At 37.2% G+C, this 23,850-nt stretch overlaps 1 protein-coding gene across 2 annotated transcripts in view; it reads right to left on the reverse strand.

Moving 5' to 3' along the window:
• The window catches only part of R3HDM2 (R3H domain containing 2), a 155,663-nt gene that overhangs the window by 106,573 nt on the left and 25,240 nt on the right, over positions 1–23,850 (reverse strand). The window contains exons 2-3 of one of the 2 annotated variants that reach the window (XM_040637165.1): positions 22,471–22,545; positions 11,380–11,442 (exon numbers count right to left, since the gene is read on the reverse strand). The gene's annotated coding sequence lies outside the window, so the exon portion shown is untranslated. Of the gene's footprint in view, positions 1–11,379; positions 11,448–22,470; positions 22,546–23,850 lie in introns of those variants that run through there. The other variant, XM_008683905.2, reaches the window with a different exon arrangement.

Here is a 23,850-nt window from a genome sequence, read left to right on the forward strand (position 1 = left end):
ATAGCAATACAGGCCCACCTGAAGAAGTAAAATCTCAAACAACCTAAACTTACACCTGAAGGACCTAGAAGAACAACAAACAAAACCTAAAACCAGCAGAAGGAAGGAAATAATAAAGATTAGAGCAGAAATAAATGATATAGAAACTAGAAAAAAACAGAACAGATAAATGAAACCAGGAGCTGGTTCTCTGAAAAAAAAAAAATCAATAAAATTGATAAACCACTAGCCAGACTTACCAAGAAAAAAAGAGAAAGGACCCCAAAAAATAACATCACAAATGAGACGAGAAATAACAACAAACGCCACAGAAATACAAACAATTATAAGAGAAAATTATGAAAAACTATATGCCAACAAATTGGAAAACCTAGAAGAAATGAATAAATTCCTAGAAACATATAACCTACCAAACTGAAACAAGAAGAAATAGAAAATTTGAACAAATTACTAGTAAAGGAATTGAATCACTAATCAAAAAACTCCCAATAAACAAAAGTCCAGGACCAGATGGCTTCACAGGCAAATTCTACCAAACATTTAAAGAAGAGTTATACCTGTTCTTCTCAAACTATTCCGAAAATATAGAAGAGGAAGCAAAACTTCCAAATTCATTCTATGAGGCCAGCATTCCCTAATACCAAAACCAGATAAAAACACCACAAAAAAAGAGAACTACAAATGCAAAAATCCTCAACAAAATACTAGCAACCAAATCCAACAATACATTTAAAAAAATCATTCATCACGATCAAGTGGGATTTATTCCTGGGTTGCAAGTTTGGTTCGATTTTCACAAATCAATGTGATACATCACATCAGTAAGAGAAAGGATAAGAACTATACGATCATTTCAATAGATGCGGAAAAGCATTTGGCAAAGTACAAGAGCCATTCATGATAAAAACCCTCAACCAAGTAGGTTTAGAAGGAATGTACCCCAACACAATATAGACCATATATGAAAAACCGACAGCTAATATCATTCTCAATGGGGAAAAACTGAGAGCCTTTTGCCTAAGATCAGGAACAAGACAAGGATGTCTACTCTCCCCACTTTTATCCAACATAGTACCTGAAGTCCTAGCCACAGTAATCGGAAAACAAAAATAAAGCCGTCCAAATTGGTAAGGAAGAAGTAAAACTTTCACTATTTGCAGATGACATGACACTATATAGAGAAAACCCAAAAGACTCCACCAAAAAACTGCTAGAACTGATAAATGAATTCAGTTAAGTCACAGGATACAAAATCAATGTGCAGAAATCTGCTGTATTTCTATATACAAATAATGAAGCAGCAGAAAGAGAAATTAAGAAAATAATACCATTTACAACTGCACCAAAAATAATGACATCTAGGAATAAACCTAACCCAAAAAGTGGAAGGCCTGTACTCCGAAATCTATAAAACACTGATGAAAGAAATTCAAGACAACACAAAGAAGCTCATGAATTGGAAGAACAAATATTGTTAAAATGTATATACTACCCAAAGTAATCTACACATTTAATCCAATCCCTATCAAAATACCAACAGTATTTGGGGCACCTGGCTGGCTCAGTCAGAAGAGCATGCAACTCTTGATTTTGGGATTGAGTTTGAGCCCCATGTTGGGTGTAGAGATTACTCAAAAAGAAAATCCTTAAAAATAATAATAAAATGATAAAATGATAAAATAATTTTAAAAAATAAAACATGGTAAACATGATGTGCCTGTGGATTGACTAATCAAAGTTCCCAAGAGGCAGTTACACTGTTCAGACTAGATATCTATACAACCAAACTGTGATGTAAATTGAAACTTTGGAATTTAAAGGGAGAGTGCATGGTGAGAACAGTGGCAGATTAGCAGCAGAGAAGGCTAAGGACACACCAGTATTTAAAGAATAAAGAAGAGGAAGAGGAGTCCCTATATAGAGAGGAAAAGGAAAGTCACAAAAATTTGAAATAAAATTGAAAAATAAAAGAGCATATCACCAGCTATAAGTTAAAAAGAGCGTTGAAGGAAAGCAAAAAACCATCCACTGTTAGTAATGGCAGGGAAAAACAGAATAGATAATGAAATCCAGCATTAACTCCAAAATCTCAATTTAGGCAAGTGTTTCAATCTCTTCTAATACTTTTTTCTTATCGGAGTTACTCATAAGCGATAAAGATTTCAGGTTGTTCTTTGCCTTTCTTGTTCACTCCTCCAGAGGAAATGCAAGCACGTAAGAAAATGGCCAAAGGGATGTAGATCAAAAAATCCTGGATGCAATATATAAAGGTGGTTGACTGAAGTAGTGACTCAATGAAGAGACATTCATTCATCCAACAAATACTCGCTGAGTAACCACTCTGTGCAAGGCATCAGGACAGGAACTGTTAAAAATAGCTGACTAGAGACGCCTGGGTGGCTCAGTCCATTAAGTGTCTGTCTTTGGCTCAGATCATGATCCTGAGGTCCTGGGATCGAGTCCCGCGCTGGACTCCTTGCTCAGCAGGGAGCCTGCTTCTCCCTCTGCCTGTTCTGCCTGCAGCTCCCTCTGCTTGTGCTCTCTGACAAATAAATTTTTAAGAAATCTTAAAAAAAAAATAGCTGACTAATATAACAAACTATGCCCTTGGTTCGTCAGCAGAAGTGATAGACTGGAAATAGAAATAAATCTTTCCTGATAAGACTGGCACAAGCAGGAGCCACTCTATTCCAAAGGTGGCTCTAGCAGATTCCCAGAGCTCAAAGTTGCCCAACTACTGAAACGTGTCCTAATTCCAAAACAAAATAACTCCAAAGAAATATTTTCTTCAAGTGTTTGATAACTATGTGGTCCCGTACAATACTCCATCTCTCTGATTTTTTACATAGATAACTACAGTTTTGAAATATAGAGATAAATCTTTAAGAAATCCTACCATATATTTATCAAATCATCATAAATGCTGATATAAGCTCCAAAACCAGTAACAAAAGTTAAAGAAGAATTACCTAGCGAGATGCACTTAGGCTGGAAAGGCTGCTTTAACTGGTCAACTCTACCCTTTAAATATAGAAAAATGTGATTTTATAAATATAGCCATTCTTTTGAGAAAAGGACTATATGGATAAGAATAGAGAAAAGGCATATGAAAGCCAGAATCTAGCATTATATCCAGAGAACCCTGAACAAGAAAGGATATATTATCACACACAAGCTGTCACTAAAATCTTTTCACACCATCATCTTGTGCTATGGTAGCTAACCTATTTCTAGCTCTAAGCCTGTATCTGATTGATTTGCAAACTTTTGGAAGTAGCTGGGCTTCAACAGACACTGAACAACATCAGAAGTATCTTTTTGTCTGAGTTATATTTAGCCTCTATTCCCCCCTCCTTTTCTGTTTAAGAACTTGAGAAAGGAAGAAATTATTAGACAGTAGTTACTAACAGGGTATTCCTAATGTTACTGAAAAATTCGGCTGTGTGGGGGGGGGCAAATTTCATTTTTGACTAACATGGAATAATAGAGATCATATTTACCTTCCTGGCAGAGACAAAGAAAAAAACAGGCAAAATGGGTAAAACCGTGGTTTTTAAGACACTGGGCATCAGGCAATATACAACTGTGATTCCTGAGAGATGAGAAACAAATAAGGTAAGCCCTATGATTACCCAAGTTTAATGCCTAGACACTGCTTCCAAGTAATGTCAAAAAAAAAAAAGAAAAGGTTGGGGAGAGCCCAGAAGAAATCTGGGCAGAGTCCAACATGCTCCCTGAGTGGAGAACAGGGGAGTGAAAGTCTGAGAAAGCAAAGGAGTCTAGAGTTCACAGAAGAGAGTATGCCACTGGGGAAAATATTTGCAAACCACGTATCTAACAAAGGAATTGTATCTAGAATATAAAAGCAACTCTCAAAACTCAAAGAAACAAACAATTAGAAAATGGGCAAAAGACACATAAGCACACACGTTCAAAATCATTAGCCATTAGGGAAATGCAAATTAAAAACAGGTGAGATATCTCTACATATCTATCATAAAGGCTAGAATAAAAAATACTAGGGCGCCTGGGTGGCTCAGTTGGTTAAGCATCTGACTCTTGGTTTTGGGTCAGGTCATGATCTCATGGGTTGCATGGATGTGGGATCAAGCCCTGTATCAGGCTCTGTGCTCAGCGGGGAGTCTGCTTTAAGACTTTCCCTCTGCCCCTCCCCCACACTCTCACACATGCACGCACACACGCACTTTCCCACTCTCTCTTTAAAATAAATAAATAAATAAAAGAATAAAATAAAAAATACTGACAGTACCAAATGTTGACAAGAATGCAGAAAAACTGGATCACTCATACATAGCTGATGGGAATGTAAAATGGTATAGCCACTCTGGAAGACAGTTTGACAGTTTCTTTTAAAAATGAAATATGTAATTACTCTTGGGCATTTATCCCACACAAATAAAAACTTATGTTTACAGAAAAACCTGAACATGAATGTTCATAGCAGCTTTATTCACAATGGCCAAAAACTGGAACCAACACAGAGGTCCCTTAACAGGTGAATGCTTAAACAAACTTGGGACAACCATACCACAGACTACTACTCAGCAATGAAAGGATACAAACTATTGACACATGCAATAATTTGGATGGATCTCAAGGGAATTATGTTGAATGGGAGAAAAAGTCAATCTCAATAGGTTATATATGGTATGATTCCATTTAATTCACATTTTGACATGACAATATTAAAGAGCTGGAGAACAGACTCATAAAGCCAGTGTTATAAGTTCGTGAATGGGGCGGAGGTAGGTGGATGTGGTTATAAAAGGACAACAGGAAGAATTCTTATGGAAATGGAACTGTTCTGTATTTTGATAGTGGTTGTGGATACACAAATTCACACACAGTGAAATTCCATAGAACTCCCCCCAACAAACATACCCATGTACTGTCAAATCTCAATAGACTCTATAGATAGTAACAATATTAATTTCCTGGTTTTTACATGGTACTACAGTTATACAAGCTGTCACAATTGGGAGAAACTGGGTGAAAGGCACATGCAATGAAATACTGCTGTACATTTTTTTTTTGCAACTTCCTATAAATTATACTTATTTCACAATGAAAAGTTAAAATAAATAACTGAGAAATGATAGATTATAAAATGAATAAAGAGCAACATTTAAAAAGTTATTATAACTATATTCCATATGTATAAAAATCTAAAGGAAAAAGTAAGCATGTTAGGTAGAAGAAGTAAAAAAAATCTCTGAAATGGTAGAGATAAAAACACACTATGTACAACTAATAGCAGATTAAAAATTACAACAGAACAAATCAGGGCGAGAAAATATGAAAACATAGTAATAGAAGTCAACCAAAATAAAACACAGAAAGAAAAAAGACCCATTAAAAATAAAATGAACAAAGCATCCATGAACTGTGTAGGAAAAATTCCAATTGCCTAATATGTGTGTCAGTGGAATTTCCAAAAAAGAAACAGGGGAAAAAATATTTAATGAAATAATAGGTTCCAAGTTTCCAAATTATAATAAAACTATAAATACACAGACCCAAGAAGCTGAAAAAACCAAACCAAGACACACCATTACCAAACTACCTAACACTAATATTACAGTACTACAGAGTAAATTTAAAAGCAGCCAGGAGGAAGGAAATATTACATATAAAGGAACAAAGATGAAGACGATAACAGAATTCTCACTGGGAACTAGTCAAGTCAGAAGATAATGGATTCATATCTTAAAAGACTGAAAGAAAAAAACTGTCAAATACAAATTCGATACTCACAGAAAACATCTTTCAAAAATGAAGGCAAAATAAAGACTTTTTCACACATACAAAAGCGAAAAATCATCACCAGCAGACATGTGCAAGTCCTTCAGGCTGAATAAATATGATAATAGATGGAAATCTGAATCTACACACAGGAATAAAGAGCATCAGAAACAGTTACAATGTGGGTAAATACGAAAATATTTTTTTACTCATTATTGAAATATTTTTCAAAAATTATAAACTAGGGGCACCTGGGTGGCTCAGTCAGTTAAACGTCTGCCTTTGGCTCAGGTCATGATCCCAAGGTCCTGGGATCAAGCCCCATGCGGGGCTCCCTGCTCAGGGGGGAGCCTGCTTCTCCCTCTCCCTTTGCTGCTCCCCCTACTTGTGCTCTCTCTCCTTCTCTCTCTGTCAAATAAATAAAATCTTTTAAAAAAATTATAAACTATTCAAAGCAATAATTTAAGATACATTGTAATTTATATATACATACAAGTAAATATATGCACGTGTATATATATATGTGTGTGTATACATATGTGTTTGTGTGTGTATAAAAAAAATAAATCTTCAAAACACACACACACACACAGACAAGTAAAGTGTATACTCAGAATAGGGCAATGGCCAGGAGGGAAGAAAAAGAAGTATAGTATTGTAAAGTTCTTATACTATGCATAAAGCAGTATAACACTACCATGAAATGGAATGTATGGCCCATAACTGGAAAAATGGCAATCAACAGAATCTCACTTAGGAATCCCAGACATTGGGACTTAAATCAGCCAATTTAAGTAAGATCAAAAAAGGAAACTATGACTAAAGAATTAAAGGAAAAGTATAACAATGTTTCAGAAACAGAATATTAATAGAAAGAAATTATAAAAGGAACCAAATAATAATTTTGGAGTTGGAAAGTACAATAACAAAAACGAAAAACGTAAGTAGAGGGGTTTGATATAAGATCTGAGCAGGCAAAAGAAAGAATCAACAAACTTGAAGCTAGGTCAATTAAGAATATCCAGTCTGGGAGTACCTGGGTGGTGCATTCTGTTGAGCATGACTCTTGGTTCCAGCTCAGATCGTGGTCTCAGGGTCGTGAGATTAAGCCCCACATGGCTCTGCCTGGAATTGCTTGGGATTCTCTCTCCCTCTGCCCCTGACCCCCTCCAAAATAAACAAATCTTTTTTTTTTCTAAAGATTTTATTTATTCATGAGAGAGAGAGAAAGAGGCAGAGGGAGAGGGAAAAGCAAGCTCCCCACAGAGCAGGGAGCCCAATGTGGGACTTAATCCCAGGACACTGGGATCACAACCTGAGCAGAAGGCAGACGCTTAACCAACTGAGCCACCCAGATGCCCCAAAATAAATAAATAAATAAACCTTTAAAAAAACCCAAAGAATATCCAGTCTGCGGGCACCTGGCTGGCTCAGTCAGAAGAGCATGCAACTCTTGATCTTGGGGTTGTGAGTTCCAGCCCCATGTTGGGTGTAGAGATTACCTAAATAAATAAATAAAAACTTTAAAAACAACAAACAAAAAGAATATCCAGTCTGAGGAACAGAAGGAAAAAACAGAGCTAGGACAGTGAGGCAATAAAAAGAAAGAAAAGGCATTTAGTCTGGAATAAAAGTAAAACTTTTTCTATTTGCAGGGGCAGCTGGGTGGCTCAGTCGGTTGGGTGGCCAACACCTGATTTCAGCTCAGGTCATGATCTCAGGGTCCTGGAATCCAGCCCCAAGTTGAGCCCCTTGTTCAGCTTGAGGATTCTCTCTTCCTCTCCCTCTGCCCCTCCTCCAACTCACGTACTTTCTCTCTCTAAAATAAATAAATCTTCAAAAACAAAAAATTTTTTTTTCTATTTGCAGATGACATGATCGTATTACATATAGAAAATCCTAAGGAATCCACTAAAAACAAATAAACAAGTTCAGCAAGGTTGCAAAATACAAGGTCAACATACAAAAATTAATTATATGTCTACACACAGGTAATGAATATTCCAAATATAAAATTAAGGAGAAAAGTCCATTTACAGTAGTAACAAAAATAATAAAATACTTAGGTACAATTTTAACAAGGAAGTGTAATAAAATAGGATTAAACAAGCGTAAGGCTTATATATTAAAAATTATAAACAATCACTGATAGAAATTAAAGAACTTACTATTAAATAAGCGGGAAGATGTCCCACGTTCATGGACTGAAAGATTTAATATTGCTAAGGTGGTAACACTCTCAAAACTGACCTACAGATTAAGTGCAATCCCTAACAAAATCCTAGCTGGCTTTTTTGAAGACATCGACTATCTGATCCTAAAATTCATATGGAAATGCAAGGGACCTAAAATAAACAACATAATCTTTTTTTTTTTTTTTTAAGTAATCTCAACACCCAACGTGGGGCTCAAACTGACAACTCTTGAGATCAAGAGTCACATGCTCTACCAAATGAGCTACCCAGGCACACCAAACAACATAATCTTGAAAAAGATAAACAAAATTGGAGGGCTCACATTTCCTAATTTCAACTTACCACACAAAGTGACAGTGATCACGACAGTGCTGTAGTGGAATAGAATTGAAAGCCCAGAAATAAACCTTTATGGTCAACTAATTTTCTTTTTCTTTTTTTTAAATATTTTATTTATTTATTCATGAGAGAGAGAGAGCACAAGCAGGGGGAGCGGGAGGCAGAGGGAGAAGCAGGCTCCCAAGGGAGCCCGATGTGGGACTCGGGCTGACCTGAGCTGAAGGCAGTCGCTTAACAGACTGAGCCACCCAGGCACCCTATGGTCAACTAATTTTCCAACAAAGAGACCAAGACAATCAAACAGGCCAAGGGCAGTCTTTTCAACAAAAGGTGCTGGGACAAGTGGATAGCTAAATATAAAAGAATAAAGTTGGAACCATACCTCACAGTATACACAAAAATTAACTCAAAATAGATCACAGACCTAAATGTAAGAGCTAAAACTATAAAACGCAATATAAAACACTGAAATAAATCTTCGTGACCTTGGGTCAGGCAAAACTTTCTTAGACATTATACTAAAAGCATAAGCATCAAAAGAAAAAATAGATCAGCAGACTTAATCAAATTTAAAACTTTTGTCTGTGAACAATACCGTCAAGAAAGTGAAATGACAACTCACAGAATAGGAAAAAATATCCTCAAGTCATGTATCAACTATGGAACTTGTATCCATAATAAAGAACTCTTACAACTCAATTAAAAAAAAAACCAAGTTATCCAAAAAAGGCAAAGGACTTAAATATACATTTCTCTAAAAAAACATACAAATAGCCGATAAGTACATGAAAAGTAGTTCCATTCAACATCATTAGTCATCACGGAAGTGCAAATCAAAATCATAATGATATTGACACCCACAAGGATGGCTAGAATCAAAAGACAGACAATAAGTTTAGTAAAGACAGACAAATTGGGACCCTCATACATTGCTACTGAGAATGTAAAATTATGTAGCCACTATGGAAGCAGCTTGACAGTTCTACAAAAAGTTAAACAGAGTTGCCATATGATCCAGCAATTACACTCCTAGATACAAACCCTAAAGAAACGAAAACATATATCCACACAAAAACTTATAAATAAATGTTCACAGCAGCATTATTCATAGTACCCAAAAAGTGGAAACAATCCAAATGTCTACCAACTGATGAATGGATAAGCTAAATGTGATATATCTACATGATGGAATATTATTCAGTCATAAAAAGGAATAAAAGTACTGATAAATGCTACAACTTGGATGAATCTTGAAAATATTACACTAAAGTAGCCAGACACAAAAGGTTCACGTATTGTCTGATTCTTTTTATACGATACATCCAGAAGAGGCAAATCCATAGAGACAGAAAACAAATTGGTGGGTACCAGGTGATGGGGGAGAAGAGGGAATGGGGAGTGATTATTTAGTGAGTATGGGATGTTTTACACAATGATCAAAAAGTTTTGAAACTAGAGAGAGCTAGTGGTTGCACAACATCATAAATACACTAAATACCACTGAGCTATATATACACTAAAATTGTTAATTATAAGTTATGTGAATTTCACAATTTAAAAAAAAAAAGAAATTAACTTAGAGGGGGGAAAAAGTATATGCCCATACAAAGATTTATACACAAATGTTCATAGCATAACTTTTAACTGCCAAAAACTGGAAACAACCCAAATGTGCATCATCAAAACACAAACGGAGAAACAAATTGTGTTATAGCTATACAAGGGACTGCTACTCAGCAATAAAAATGAAGTACTGATACATGCATCAACATAGATGCATCTCAAAATAATTATGCTTAGTAAAAAAAAGCCAAACAAAAAATAAATGTGAGAGTATATACTTTACAATTCCATTTATATAAAATTCAATGCAAACTGCTCTATAGTGACAGAAAGTTGATCAGTGGTTGCCTAGAGAGCACAGAAGTTGAGGGAAGTATTAAAAATGGGGATAAGGAAATTTGCAGAGGTGATATTTTCATTATCTTAACTGTGGTAATAGTTTCAGGAGTGAACAACACATATGTCAAAACTTAACAAACTGTATACTTTTAATATGTACAGTTTACTGTATGTCAATTATAGCTCAAGATCTATTTTGAAAAAGATGGGGAAAGGGGAAATAGGGCAATGTATTCATGCTGGCCACTCACTAACTGATAAGGGAGTGATAAAAACAGTTTTACTTTACCTTGATGAGTGTACAAACAACACCTGGCAATACTGTACATGGAGAACCACTCACGGTGGCATGTAAATTTGAATTTTTATAAATTTACAAATACTTCTATTAACCAACATTATAATTTCAGAGATGCTGAATCTTCATTTTTGACTGGTTTTTGAGTACTGCTAAAAATGTTCTCAGTTCTGGCAAGTACTACCATTAGTATGATCTGTAAATAAACATTTAGACATACCAAGAAAGCTCCTACAAGAAGCCTTAATAAGGTTCCTTAAAGCTAAAACACCTGTGAACAGTATTTCAAGTGTACGAAAACAACACACAAAAGATTCCCTTTATCCATACTAATAATCTTTTAAGAATTCCCCTGTTAATATCTATTAACATTTTGTAAGGTAAATATCTATTTACCTTTTGCAGATATTCACTCAAATAAATTAAACTATTTCAAACTTATTATCTACTTTCTAAAAAGTTAGAAAAGCTTTAAAGTTAAAACTCTAAATTGGATTTTTCTTTACCAAAAAGTATGTCCATAGTTTCAAAGACAAACAAAAGGTATGATGTATTCACTAGTGGGAAAAGTTATGGAAATGAGGGTAAAGTTCAGTCAAAACCACTTTACATTCATGTACTTATGACAGGTGAGGAATGACATCAACTAATCCAAGCCACCATCACCTCTCACTTTGACTACAGCAGTAGTCTTTTTTATTTCTTAATTCAGGTGAATTCAGTCTTGATATACTCCAGTCTCAGTTTCTTCATCTATTAAATGGGTACAATAACACTTCCAAACTCAGGAGGTTGCGTCACAATTAAGTGAGAATACAGGTATAGCACTTAGTTTGTTGCCTAGCACACAGGAAGTGCTCCATAAATATTACCTATTATTACCTGAATAAATGTTCAGCCTCCATGAGTCCAGTGCTGGAATGGCATCACATATAAGAAACAAGTCTAACCTCAAAAAAAAAAAAAAAAAAAAAAGTTAAAAGCAATTTAAATCTTAATATATTGAGACTCCCAAAGAAAATAAAAATATCCATTTAAAAATCCACAGCAGCTTTTGTTTTTTAAGATTTTATTTATTTATTTGCGAGAGATAGAGAGAGTGCACACATAAGCAGGGGTGGAGGAGAAGGAGAAGCAGACTTCCCACTGAGCAGGGAGCCCAACCTGGGGATCAGTGAGGACCGGGAGATCAGGAACTGAGCTGAAGGCAGACGCTTAACCGACTGAGCCACCCAAGCACCCCTCCACAGCAGCTTCTTCATATCTTCTTTCCCAATTCCTTTTGCTCACAATGTTTCTCATAACCCTACACCTGCCCTGAACCCTCTATATCCATTCTTACTTTTTTTTTAAATGCATTGCTTTAATGCACAATTTCTTTATTGTTATTATTTTTTTAAGTAAACTCTACGCCCAACGTGAGGCCTTGAACTCACGACCACGAGATCAAGACTTGCATGCTCTGGGGCACCTGGGTGGCTCAGTCAGTTGAGCGACCAACTCTTGGGTTCCACTCAGGTCATGGTTTTGGGATCCTGGAATCGAGCCCTGCATCGGGCTCCAGGCTCAGTGAGGAGTGCGCTTGAGATTCTATGCCTCTCCCTCTCTCTCTCTGTCCCTCCCCCGGCTAGCACTCTCTCTCTCTCTCAAACAAATAAAATCTTAAAAAAAAAAAAGAGTCGCATGCTCTACCAACTGAGCCACCCAAGCGCCCCTACTTATTCCTATTTTCAATTCACAATACAATACTCTGCTCACTTGGCTCTTTGTCCTCTAATGATCCCCTCTTCTTATAAGCAGTTCTCGGTTCACTTCCCAATATAACGTCATCATCCAGTCTTACTCCTTGAAATTCTTCAGCTATTTTCTACCCATTATCCTTTTATACAAGACAATTCTAGAAACTGAGCTAGCAGATAGGGAATCTCTCTCAATAGATGAAAAGAATATAGAGAAGCCAGAGACAGAATTTTCTTCTGTGAGTAGAAATAAATATTACAAACACAAAATGTAATATCTCCCCTCTCTGATTACAATATTTATTATTATTATTACTATTACTATTATTATTATTATCATCATCACAGGACTCTGAGAGCTGTCTGCTTAATCCACAGTAGAAACTCTTGAGTGCTGAATACCACCACTAGAACCCTTAATATGCCAAACCAGTCTGTGTTCTTGGAACCCTCAAAATCCCTAAGCCCCACTGTGTCCTATGGGGAAGTGAAGAGTATCCCTAACTCTTCATTTTGTTTCACAACTCTATCCCATGAGTATCACATCGCTGAAGTCTGCCTTTCCAATATCGTACGAAGATTTCTATGAAAAAGCTCTTCTGATTTCTTTATAGCCCCTGCACCTTAGGGTTTTGGCAGTAGAGATGTGTGGTAGTTTGGTTAGGGTTGGGAGGCATGACCAGCATGTTGCCCTTCCCCTTTTCACCACCAACCTTGATCCTGAAACACTGTCTGCATGGTGGGGTTTTTTTTCCCCAGAAAATGCCTTATTCTCCCCTATGCAAAGAAATTACTAGTTGCCTTCCCCCACAGGCCCTCAAGCTGTGCCCAGATGTGCCTCATTTTTTTTTAATGATTTTTTATTATATTATGTTAGTCACCATACAGTACATCCCCGGTTTCCGATGTAAGGCTCGATGATTCATTAGTTCTGTATAACACCCAGTGCACCATGCAATACGTGCCCTCCTTACTACCCATCACCGGTCTATCCCATTCCCCCAACCCCTCCCCTCTGAGGTCCTCAGTTTGTTTCTCATAGTCCATAGTCTCTCATGTTTCATTCCCCCTTCTGATTACCCCCCCTTTCTTTATCCCTTTCTTCCCCTACCGATCATCCTAGTTCTTATGTTCCATAGATGAGAGAAATCATATGATAGTTGTCTTTCTCTGCTTGACTTATTTCACTTAGCATTATCTCCTCCAGTGCCGTCCATGTTGTAGCAAATGTTGAGAACTCGTTCTTTCTGATAGCTGAGTAATATTCCATTGTATATATGGACCACAACTTCTTAATCCAGTCATCTGTTGCAGGGCATCTCGGCTCCTTCCACGATTTAGCTATTGTGGACATTGCTGCTATGAACATTGGGGTGCATATGGCCCTTCTCTTCACTACGTCTGTATCTTTGGGGTAAACACCCAGTAGTGCAATGGCTGGATCATAGGGTAGCTCAATTTTTAACTTTCTAAGGGACCTCCACACTCTTTTCCAGAGTCAGATGTGCCTCATTTTTAAGTGGGCATAGTGAGTTCATGCTGAGAGCCTTGCCATACCAAGTGTTCTCTCTCCAACTCTGAGTTAGAGAATCAAGAACAACATAATTCAAAACACACACTAGTACGTATTGATGTTACGGTTTTCTTGCCCTATCTGCAATTTTATCAAAAGTAAAAGTGGAATACTTTCTGAAAGAAGTTCACTTCCTTTCTGCCATCCATCCTCCATAACCCCCATGTACTTTGCAGGTTTTTACTAAAATGCAATAGTCTCGTAACTAATCTACTTCCTCTCTGAGCACTCTGCTATCTGTTCTCCCCAGAGAAGCATGAGTGATCTTTTAAAACTATAAATCAGATCATTTCGTTTTCTTGATCAACCAGCTTCTTTCTACCAATGGTTTTCCATCATCCTAAGCGAGGTCTACGGAGCCCTACAAAATCTGGCCCCTGCCTATTCTTGAACATACCAAACCACATACTCCCCATGAGGCGTTTGTATTTGTTGTTCCTCCTGCCCAGAACACTCCTCTCCTATCAGGAAATGCTGGGTCTGCCTCCCTTCAAGTTCACACACCACTATAAAAAGGTCTTCCCTGACCCCCCCATCTGACTATCCCCCTCTCCCTTACTCTCAATCACATCACCATATCTACTTTCTTCATACCACTCACCATAATCTGTAATTATTTATTTATTTGAAAATTGTCTATCTTCTCAAATGAAAATGTAAGTTCTTCGAGGACAGAAATCTTGTGTGTCTTGTTCATATCTGTACCTCCAGTGTGAAATAGTGCCTGACACAGAAGCACTATAACAGTTGTCTAATTGTCTGATTAATTTACAAAACTAAGTACTACCTCTGAGGCAAACTTCAGTTTTTAAAAAAAATTTTAAACTTATTTGTACAGCCAGGGCGCCTGGGTGGCTCAGTCGTTTAAGTGTCTGCCTTCAGCTCGGGTCATGATCCTGGGGTCCTGGGGTCCCACATCAGGCTCCCGGCTCAGAGGGGAGTCTGCTTCTCCCTCTGCCCTTCCACCCTGCTCGTGATCTTTCTCTCTCTCATTCAAATAAATAAATAAATAAATTTTAAAAATAAAAATAAAAAAATAAACTTATTTGTACAGCCAATAGCAAGGCCAAGCTGTCAAAACCCTGTGTTCTTGTCTTCACTCTAACAAACTGCCTTGTATTCTCAGCTCTCTTGCTTTCTCTGAAGATAAAATTTGCACTCAGAAAATAAGATGACAGTCTTATCTAGCAACACTGTTCTCTGGGTCTGTGAGACAAAAACCCAAGGTTCTCAGGCAGCAGCCACCAACAAAGATCTGGTTACCAGCACTGTACTAAGGAGTGCCTCACAATCCAGAACAACCAGGTTAAATTGACACAAGCTGCAAACGCCTGCAAGAGAACACAGTTGATAAAGAGTTCTGTGAAGCACTCCAAACGCCCTGAAGATAACCTCACAAGAGTAGGAAGATTCCGTTCAGCCATCTGACTGGTGGTGTGTTCTCTAAAACCTTAATAATGACCCTGTCACCAGGAAAACAGATACTGTGCCCTAGCCTTCTAATCAGCTGCATTTAGCAGCCAACATCCATCTTTTGCAATAAAATGCCACCTCGAGAGTTCCTATTCCCATCAAATTATCACAGGTTTGGGCCACAGATAAATCAGAAACTACAGTTAACAAATCTACCTGTCTGGGACCCAACACAATTAATTAAACTTACTTGGAAAAGCAGAATAAATAGCCTCCAGTCACCTGGAGACAAGTTCTAAATATCCTAACAACTAACACTTGGGCATACCAAAACGGCTGTAATCTGCAAACCAGCCACATGTCACTTCCAATAGTACTCCTACAATGAAAGTGACCTTCCCCCTCCAAAATAAATAATGTTTAAAGTCAGGTGAATCTTGAACAATGACTCTGACTTTTCTCTAAAATAAGGGTTATGACAGCTACCTTAATGAGACGCCCAATAAATTCAGGGTAAGGGGCTCATTGTGCTGACACTGTCACCTCATCTAGGACTTCAGCTGATTCATCCTGATGGGCTGACAGGTCACTGGCATCTGCACCTTGCCCAAGATTTTTGTTTATTTCACATATAAAAACACTGTTTCCTCAAGACAACTGCAGTCCAGACCCCTTCTCCTGCTGTACAGCCGTTCCCTTCCTGACTTCACTGAGACCTTGGGGAAAAAAAGTTGTTATTTCAGACTCATATTAGTAACTCTAGATGGCTAACAAGGCATGGAAGAGTTGGGACTAGAGCTCATAAAAGGACCAGTATTAACACTCAGGTCTTACCTATTTTTTAAAAAAGGATGAAAAAAAAAAGATTAAAATCATCTGGGGAAGAAACTAATCTGTTCTTCATTAACAGATGCTTGGTATTATTATAGTAATTGGAAAACAATCACGAAGTCAGGACCTGAAAATGTCTGGTCCTTGGCCACACCGAGTAATCACAGAAGACAACCTTTTAAGTAAGCTTTGTTCTAACAAACTTCAAGAAGAAAGACAAGGCAATTAAAAAAAAAAAAAAAAAACCACATGAACCATTCACTTCATTTAAAAGGAGTGATGGAAGGAAGGAAGAGAGAGAGAAAAGGAGAAAGAAAGAAAGAAAGAAAGAAAGAAAGAAAGAAAGAAAGAAAGAAAGAAAGAAAGAGGAAGGGAGGAACAAGGAAGAGCAATGAATGCCCAATGTTGTAGATCAAACATGGCCACAAATTATTTGCAGCAATTCCCATCAAAAAGTGGAGCTCATTTCCTCACCCTTTGAATCTGAGCTGGCCTTGTGACTTGTTTTGTCCAACAGAATGTGGCATGAATGACACTATGCAATTTCTGAGCCCAGGCCTTAAGAAACCTTGCAACTTCCACTCTCGCTCTCTTGGGACCTAGTCACCATGCAAGGTAGCCAAGACAGACTGCAGGAGAAGCCACGGCACCCTGCATTACAGCTCCAGCCTAATGATGGACAACACTGGAGTGAGACTATCCAGGTACAAGCAGCCCCTGGCCAACCTGCCAACTGACCACAAACACATGAGTAAGCCCAGCAAATTCCACGTGCAACAGAGGCAATCCAGATGAGCCCTGCCCAAATTGCCAGGCCACTTAATCATAAGCAAATAAACAGTTGTGGTTTGTTTTTTTGAAGACTTTATTTATTTACTTGACAGAAAGAGAGCACAAGCAGGGGGAGGGGCAGGCAGAGGGACAGAGAGAAGCAGACTCCCCGCTGAGCACAGAGCCCTATGCAGGGCTCAATCCCAGGACCCTGGGATTACGACCTGAGCCGAAGGCAGATGCTTAACCGACAGAGCCACCAAGCGCCCTAATAAATAGTTGTTTTAAGCCACTAAGATTTGGAGTGGTTTGGCTGACAGCGGTAGGTAACAGAAACACCCACAGTCAACTGAGACTAATTCAAAACATCAACAGCAACACACTCAAAAGCACCATGTGCACTCCCATCATGTAAGGCAACAAGAATCTCTAAATAATAATATATAGAACCACTCTTCATAGGTAAAACGGGTATCACAGAATCCCAGCAAAACACTTATTAATAATTTGTTCTGGCACCTATCCCACATGTAAACATCTGTAGAAGATATGTGCAAATATACGTATCCCACAAAGGACTCATATATAAGATATACAAAACATTTCTACAAATCAGAAAAAGACAAATAGCCCAATTTTTTAAATGGACAAGAGTTGAAAGCACTGGGGCGCCTGGGTGGTTCAGCTGGTTGAGTGTCTGCCTTCGGCTCGGGTCGAGATCCCAGAGTCTGGGGATTAAGCCCCGCACTGGGCTCCCTGCTCATTGGGAGCCTGCTTCTCCCTCTCTCTCTGCTCCTCCCCCCGCTTGTTCTGTCTCTTGCTCTCTCTCTTGCTCTCTCCAATAAAAATTTTTAAAAATCTAAAAAAAAAAAAAAAAAAGAGTTGAAAGCACTTCACAAAAGTGGATCCTTAAAAGGCCAATGTGCATTAAAGATACTCCACATCAGTGGTCCTCAGGGAAATACAAATTAAAGCCACAAAAGACATCACTACATCCCCAACAGCTACAATTAAAAGGACTGACAATACTAAGTATAGTAAAGACAGCACAACAAGAACTCTCATACATTTCTGGCAAGAGAATAAATTAATAAATAAAACCACTCTAGAAAACTGAAAGTCCTTATATCCCATGAACTAGCAATTCCATTCCTGGGCATATAACCAGAGTGCTTACGTCTACGAAAAGCCATGTACAAAGTGTTCACAGCAGTATCATTCCTAACAGTCCCAAACTATAAACAACTCAATGGAAAACTTATGGTATAGTCAGAAGTATTACCTAGCAATGATAAAGAACAAACCATTGCTATATGCAACTACATTCATGAATCTCAAAGACAATGTTGAGCAAAAAAGACACAAGAGTATATACTACACGATTCTATTAACATAAAATTCAAAAACAGATTAAAATTAATCTATGGTAAAAGAAGTCAGATTAGTGATTCTGCGGATACAAGAGTATTTATTTGTGGGGATAGCTTATAACTGACATGATGATGAATGCAGCTGGTTGTGCACCCGACCATCCAACCAACCAACACATGCTGCTAGGCTTAGTTCTGCTTTAGGAACGACACGTTCTAACCCCTGCACTGGTTTGTACAGCCTGGCTTCTGTGGCTCCATGACCGTCAGCGGCTTCGTTTAAAACCTCATCACTTTCCATCATTGTGGCCTCCTTACCGCAAGACACACTAGGATAAGGGTGATCTTTAAAAAATACAAATATGATGGCATAATCCACCCACACCCCTACCATACACACACTCCCCTCCTTAAAATCCTTCAAAGACTCGCCATTTCTTATAGGATAAATTCAGCACTCTTTAGCAGGATACTTAAGTTCCTCTATGATCTGGCCTCTGACTACCTTTTTTCTTTCTCTCCATATATCCTGAGTTCATAACAAAGTACTTGTAGTTGACCTAGAAAGCTATGCTCTTTTCTCACCTCAGTATCTCTGGCTATATAATGCATAGTCTACCTACAACAGCAGTTCTCAAAGTATGGTCCCAGGGGGTCTACGAAGTCCACTATTTCCACAACAACAAGATCTTATTTTTCATAATAACACTAAGATGTTATCTGCCTTGTTCGCCACAGTGAAATGGTAGGTGTAGCCGCCACTGCCTTAGCATACATCAAGGCAGGGGTATCAAACTGCACTAGTACTATCGTATTCTTCACCACCCCGCACCTGCAGTGTAAAAAAGAAAAATTTTACTTATAACTGTCCTTGCTAAAGCAGTAAAAATTAATAATTTTATTAAATTTCTACTCTTGAGTACGTCTTTTTAATAATCGGAATGGCAAAACGGGAAGTATAAACCAGTTCTGCAGCATATCAAAGTACAATAACTGTCTCAAGGAAAAGCAACTGAGCCGCAAGCTCAACCAGCCACTTTTTCCATAGGATACGATTACTTCCTGAGTAAGTGACTGCCAGGCAAACTGTGGTTATGTGGCGATGTTCTCCACAAAAATGAACAAAGTGAGCCTGTTCCTTCAAAGAAAATAAATGATAGTATTTGTTGCCAGTCATAAAATTCAAGCTTTTCAGCTAAAATCAAAATTTTGAAAAAAGTGTATCTTCTGTGAGCTTGACAACTTCTTAATACTTAAGACTTTTCTGATGAAATGACAGCAATATTCATGAGTGTGATTTTTTACTTGTATTATGAACTGTGTCAAACATGTGGAAGATCTGCATAACTCGGTGACTGATATTTTCCAATTGACCAATTCATGATAACTCAAAATCATATATGGGTAAAAGATCCATTCAGTGTACAAAATAAGTGAATTTTAATGTCACTAAGTACAAAAGGTCATTAATATGGTTATAGATTCTACACTGCAACTAACCTTTAAGGAACTACCACGTGTTGAGTTTGGGTATAGTATCAAAGAATATCCAATTACCCGAAGATATTAAAATACTCCTCTATTTTCCAACTACGTATCTCTGAGGCTAGATTTTTTTTTTCAAATACTTCAACCAAAATGACACATTTCAACAGACTGAATGCTGATGCAGATGAGAATGCAGCTATCTTCTATTAAGCCAGATATTAAAGAGACTGGCAAAAATGTAAAACCATGTCCATCCTTCTCACTAAATCTTTTGTTTTAAAAAAGTTTTTCAGGGCACCTGGGTGGCTCAGTTGGTTAAGCATCTGTCTTCCGCTCAGGTGATGATCCCGGGGTCCTGGGATCAAGCCCTGCATCGGGCTCTCTGCTGAGCGGGAAGCCTGCTGCTCCCTCTCCCTCTGCCTGCTGCTCTGTCTACTTGTGCTCTCTCTCTCCCTGTCAAATAAATAGGTAAAATCTTAAAAAAAAAAAAAAAAAGTTAAAAAAAAAACTTTTTTCATTTAAAAAATGTTATATATTAATATGTAAGGATCTTACTATTATTTTAATGAATTAATAAATATTTAAATATTTTCCTAATTTTGATTTCCAATACAATAAATACTGGCAAATACAACCCACATAAATAAGTTCTTTGGAGTCTATAATTTTCTAAAGAGTTGAGAGGTCAGAGACCAAAAAGTTTGCTACTTTAGAATTTCCCCTGCCTCTCTCATTCTTCAAGGGTTAGGTAAAGTTAATCTGCTATATTTGCTTATAGTGGAGAGCAAAGACGATACTCTTTCATAGGCACTCAACTACTGGTGTGTTAAAAGAAGGCTAAAATGTAATTTGATGCCTATGCCAAGTGCTCCACTATAAATATACGTGGATAAAAAAATTTCAAATTGGTTAGTTTGAATATACCCACCATAACCAAATCTTCTGTCTCAAATCTGGAATCACTTGCCGGTAGAAATGTAAACTGCCAGGACACTTGGGTTGCTCAGGTGGTTGAGCATCTGCCTTCGGCTCGGGTCATGATTTCAGGGTCCTGGGATCAAGCCCCTCATCAGGCTCCCTGCTCAGCGGGAAGCCTGCTTCTCCCTCTCCCTCTCCCTCTGCCTGCTGCTCCCCCTGCTTGTGCGCACTCACTCTCTCTGTCAAATAAATTAAAAAATCTTAAAAAAAAAAAAAAAGAAAAAGAAATGTAAACTGCCTATATTCTTATTTTTTTTAATGCCTATATTTTTAGAAGGCAATTTTACACTATGTTTAAAATTACAAAAGTATACATTTTTAGCAATTTACCTTAGTAGTTTATTAGTCCAAATATGGAAAATGACATATGTACAAGGTTATTTATGCAGCACTCTTTGTAACTGCAAAAGACTGGGGGAAAAAATCAAAATTCTCTTTAATAGGAGAATGATAAAATAAACAGTACAAACATATCCTGTAATACTCTTTAGACATACACAAGAATAAGGAAATTCTTGTACTTATACTACTAAGTAAAAAAAGCAAGACATAAAACCATTACGTAAAATGGGGGAAACAGAATCTATATACATATTTACATATATGTATATTTTATGCTCATAAGAACATAGGATGCGAGGCACCTGGGTGGCTCAGTTGGTTAAGCATCTGCGTTTGGCTCAAGTCATGATCTCAGGGTCCTGGGATCAAGCCCCACATCAGGCTCCCTGCTCAGTGGGGAGTCTGCTTCTCTCCCTCCCTCTGCTCCTCCCCCTGGCTCATGCTCTAATAAATAAATAAAATCTTTAAAAAACCTGAAATCAAACCTAAAAAAAAAGAACACAGGATGCACAAAACTGGTAATAAACTGGTAATATTAGTTGCCTCTGGAAAGAGGAACTGACTAGTTCGGGTTATCGAAATAAGAAGAAAACTTCACTCTGCTTTTTTCTACCCTCAGAATTTTGAACCATATAAATTTAATATCAATTTAAAAAGTAAATCTAAAAATATTTTAAAATCTTCATTTTACAGAAGGAATAACTTATCTTTTTTTTCCTCTGGCCTCAAAAAATACCAACCCCTAATTTTTAACTCTATATTCAGTGTTGCCTAAACCAGGTAATTAACATAAAAATAAAAGATACCTAATATGAAGGCTTTAAATTAATGTGTTAAGTGGTTAACTAGTGATTTGGGGGTAAGGTCAGGGTCTTCATCTTCTACCTTATATATTTCTGAATTATTTAAATTTCTTACAGTGAGTACATATTACTTTGGTAATTTGAAAAATGTCAACACTGAAGATGTTATATAAAAAAAATCTATAGTTCTGACTTTGAAGTGGAAATATTGATATGAACTTGTGATATACTTTCTTTAAAAAAAAAAAAAGCCACCTTATCTCCTAGCCTTGTTCACTAAAAAACAGAAAGAAACAATGACCAACCCACTAATCAATTAGTACCTCTTACACAGAGTAGTCTCTAAACTTCATTTCCACAAAACAAAGAAGCTATCATAGCTAACAGGATCACATCAAAAAGACACTAAAGTTAAAAAAAAAAAAAAAGGCTGGAGCCAACCTGAAGAGGTTCCCATTTGCCAAGATGAGGCAATCAATGAGACGTCGATACAGATAAAACTGTACTTGGCTGAAACACATAAATAGGCTTAAATTGCAGCTTATAATGACAATTAAAGAAAAAACACTTATCAATCACCTTTGCAGGATGTTAGTGAACAAAGTCGTTATTTTGAAAACAGTAATAACTGTTAATTAAAAGAAAGACTCAAGCATTTGTCTCACCTTTCCTGTGCAAGATGTACCTCACGGTAACCAAACAGGTGATGGAGAGGGTATCTCTTTATAAAAACATTCCAGCTAAAATAAATTAAGAAATGACAGAATTTGAGTATCACCATTTTATAACCCCTCATGAAGTTCAATGAAATAAAGGGAATATAAACAATGACCATCAACGGCTGCTGACATGGTAAAAATGAGACTAACAGACATCACACACCTCTCCTAATAGAAGCGCACTATAATGTATTCTAGCCAAAAACACTGAATCTAAATCTGGTCAAGTCTCTAGATCTAACTGCCAATTTGAAAGAAATACAGAGGATAGAGAAACATGTTAAATGACACTACTAGGATGTTAATCACCAAATCCATCTGTGGGAAACTAATGAACAGATGACCCAATCCTTCAACAAATAAACTGCAAAGAAAAAAGGTGGGGGGAATCTTTTAGATTAAGAGACTTTAAAAATACATTGACCAACTATAAGGTATAGACTTTATTTGGATCCTATTTTTTTTAATTTGAATCCTGTTTTAAACATAAGCCTGTTTTAAAAACTTATGATACAATCCAGGAAATATGAACAACAGATATATATTAAGAAATTACTGTTCATTATTTTAGATATACAAATAGCATTGGTATTAATGTTATTTAAAGTCCTTATTTTTTAGAAATATATACTGAAATATTTATGGATGAAATAATATGTCACAGATTTGTTTCAAAACAATCAGAAGGGGGGGCTGGTAGGGGCACAGATGAAACCATGTTAGCCATAAGCTGATAACCGTATATGGGGTTTCATTTTACTATTCAAACTGCTTTTGGATATTTGAAATTTTCCATAATAAAGTTTTTCAGAAAGCAAATCTCAGGGCACCTGGGTGGCTTAGTCAGTTAAACATCTAACTCTTGTTTCCAGCTCAGGTCATGGGTTGTGGGATTGAGCCCCACATCGGGCTCCACACTCAATGGGAAATCTGCTTAAGGATTCTCTCCCTCTGCCCTTTCCCCCACTCTCTCTCAAATAAATCATCTTTTTTTTTTTTTTTAGATTTTATTTATTTAAGAGAGAGAGAAAGAGAGTGTGCACAAGCAGGTGGAGGGGCAAAGGGAGAGGGAGAAGCAGGCTCCCCACTGAGCAGGGAACTGGATACGGGACTCAATCCCAGAACCCTGAGATCATGACGCAAGTTGAAGGCAAACACTTAACCAACTGAGCCACCCAGGTGCCCCTCAAATAAATCATCTTTTAAAAAAATTTTTTAAATAAAGAATAAAAAGCAAATCCCCAAAATGAAATATATATATATTTGAAATACAACCACTGAAATGAATTTGGATACTAATCTTCTGTTGAAACCCAGTTCAATACC

The sequence above is a fragment of the Ursus maritimus genome, unplaced genomic scaffold (assembly GCF_017311325.1).
Source record: "Ursus maritimus isolate PB19 unplaced genomic scaffold, ASM1731132v1 scaffold_21, whole genome shotgun sequence".
In the NCBI taxonomy this organism is placed as follows: Eukaryota; Metazoa; Chordata; class Mammalia; order Carnivora; family Ursidae; genus Ursus; species Ursus maritimus.